Source organism: Limulus polyphemus, unplaced genomic scaffold (genome assembly GCF_000517525.1).
Source record: "Limulus polyphemus unplaced genomic scaffold, Limulus_polyphemus-2.1.2 Scaffold1728, whole genome shotgun sequence".
NCBI classification, from domain to species: Eukaryota; Metazoa; Arthropoda; class Merostomata; order Xiphosura; family Limulidae; genus Limulus; species Limulus polyphemus.
The window spans coordinates 48,053-51,100 of NW_013667338.1; positions in this window are offsets into that span (position 1 = coordinate 48,053).

The window sequence follows — 3,048 nt, forward strand, 5'->3', positions numbered from 1 at the left end:
TCAAGAAAACAGAACAATTAAAGTCGCTTAAAAAACAACAGTGAATTGTTTCCAGAAACATACATGACCTTCTGTTCCACTTCAAAGACTCAACAAAGCAAACAGGATGAATTCAAATTCGATGACGAGGAACCCACTTTGAGACTAATAATGGTTGGAGACGGCTTGAATGGGTAATGAAGAAAAACGTTGTACATTTGCTGTTATGTTAAACTTATATTAAAGTTTTTCTTCATTATCCATTCAAGCCGTCTCCAACCATTATTAAAGCAAACAGGAGTAAATTCCAAAAGCAAAAAATCGTATGAGTTTATAAACAAAACACATACCTAAAAAAATGAAACGGTGGACTATCAAATTCTCTCTTTCTCTCTCAAAATATATATATATATATATAATTTTATGTGACAGCAAACTTTTAGCAGTTTTGAGTAAGCTAAGCTTAAGGAGGTATGAAAAGTAACGCATGCACGAAGGAGCTTTCTGTACCAACTTAGAGTGGTATCATTGTCAGCATCCTTACCAAATTCTACACACGTGAAGAGTAACTTTGCAACTCCTCTTGGGGTACTATACTATCCCCATCTTTTACACGATGTTTCTGTTTTCTTGACACGTTTAACATAAGTTAATAAAGTTAAGTAATAAAATTGATAAATTTCTTAAGTAGTTACAAAAGCGGGAAAATTCTGAGTGGTATTTTCGACATTACACTAAGTCTGTTTCAATGATTTTAGAAAATGAAACAATGAAGCTGTTAGTTCTCCGAAGATAAAATGTTGCCTGGCTCCAACTTAATATTGATTTATCAGAAGATAATTTCGTAAATAGTAAGTATGCAAGCCCATTAGCTGTATTTCTTGTTAGTATTACATATCAATCAGACCGATACGAGGTTTCAAGTTTCTCTGTATGCTAACGTTTTTCTCCAAGAGCCAAGATACAGTAGAAAAAATTGGAACGGTATCATGTTTGTTTTCAGATGGAAAGCGTATTTTTTTTCTTTTTAAGTACGCCTACCTTACACCTACTGGTTTTCAAGCCATATTAATTCCACACGAAAAGGTCGTCTCTAATGAATCTTAATAAACACTAATAGAATTGTCCCGTTAACGTTGATATATGGCCCAGAAGCGTCATTTAAGGTTTCAATAGTGGTGGGGACTAATATTCGGCCCCTGAAGTATAAAAATCTGTAATTTAGGAACATTTGCTCTAGTTATTTCCTACAGTGTTTAATAACCATTCAAACGGCGCAAACCACATAGTCTATATATATGTATTGTTCCCAAAATAAACACAAAGCAAATGGGGGGAAGCAACCTCTCTATCTAATTAGTATAATCATAACGATTAGAAATAATATCTGTATAATGTGTTCAGTGTATCGAGATATGCGCATTACATTTATTCTGGTAAGTTTGATGGTCGTTTTTTAAACGAAGGATTCATTCAATGAACTTATAGTTCCAGACTAACTCGCGTTATATATTTACTATCACAATGTTCTTCAAATGCGGGTCCTTCAGTAGCAAAATGATTTTATAAATTAGTTTGAAACTTTGGAATAATAAATACATATGACGTTCGACTAGGAGTATATTTTCATTGTTATAATATCCTATAAAACACAAATTTTGGGGCATTGTATATATACAAGCTGAAATACCCGTCGGCTGACGGGGATTGTTTAAACTTAATTAAAACAATACAAGTTTAACAGCAATCGTACATTTCAAAGTAATAGCTTGAACATAAACTTTATCTCAAAATTTTAAAATTATAGCAAAGCTTCTTCATGAACAACATTTGCAGTTTGCTTTTCATCTACCAACAAATAAAGATTTTGGGGTAATCCCACCCTACATCTCACTGATCACGAAAATAGCATGGTTATTTGAGAAACAATCCAGCAACTTTCATACTTTGACCTTGAATCCCTTTAGAATATTCAACATTGTCTAAAGCGTCAACCTGTCAAGATTGACTCCATAGGCTGGGATTAATTAACCAACAGGCTTTACAAAACAGAAATAGGATTAAGTTCAATTTTGACCCCCTTAGGATATTCCCTATAGTTCATTGTGTTTACATACAAATTTTGTTTGAAATTGGCCCAACAGGCTCGGAGGAGTTAGGGTGTAAACAAACACATTTCGCCTTTATTTATATAGATATACATACACACACATTTAAATATAGTTTTACGAGCCATTTCTAGTGAAGGACATATGTAAACAAGGCCATGAAAAGTTAATTGGTTCTTGGGTGTATACTAATAGTATTTCTTCCTTCTATTAGTGGCAACAAATAGTTCTCCAATTGCTCACCGATCGGCACGTGACTCAATTATTCTACCCGACAGTTTTCACGCTTTGAGTCTACCGTAAATAAGCCTTACCTTCTCGAGTGACTTTCGTAAAGAACTGTTAAATAACATAAGAACTTGGTTACAGGATGGTTTTGAAAATGTTTCTGCCTGAGAATATTTTTATTTTACGTGGCCCCAGTGAGTTCAGTTTGGAACAGGAAATTAAACAAACACAATACGACACAATCCTACGCCTAGACCAAAACGAGAAACAGGTCTTTACACTACAAAAATTCCACCCTAACCGAATTACTAGTGAATATCTTGGTTTGTTTCAGATTTTTCGCGCAATTTTGCACAAAAGGCGACCTGCACACAGCCGTCCCCAATTTTGAACTGATAAACCGAAGGGGAGACTGCTACCGAACAGCACCCATTGCCAACTCTTGTCTGACCGAATGCTGGGATTTGACCGTCACTCTTGCGACGTACCCAAAGTATGGAGCGTAATATGTTTTTACTCAGCTCCACAGTTCGAAATTCTAACCACTGGCCGCAAACACTTTACAAAAACTATGGATCGATACGTTGCTCCTGCGTTACAATTCAGGTATAATGTTGATCATCCTTAGGTCACTTTATGGTTATAGAACAGGTACTTGGTGAAGTTTGTAACAACGGAGCTTATAGAACAGGTACTTGGTGAAGTTTGTAACAACGGAGCTTATAGAACAGAT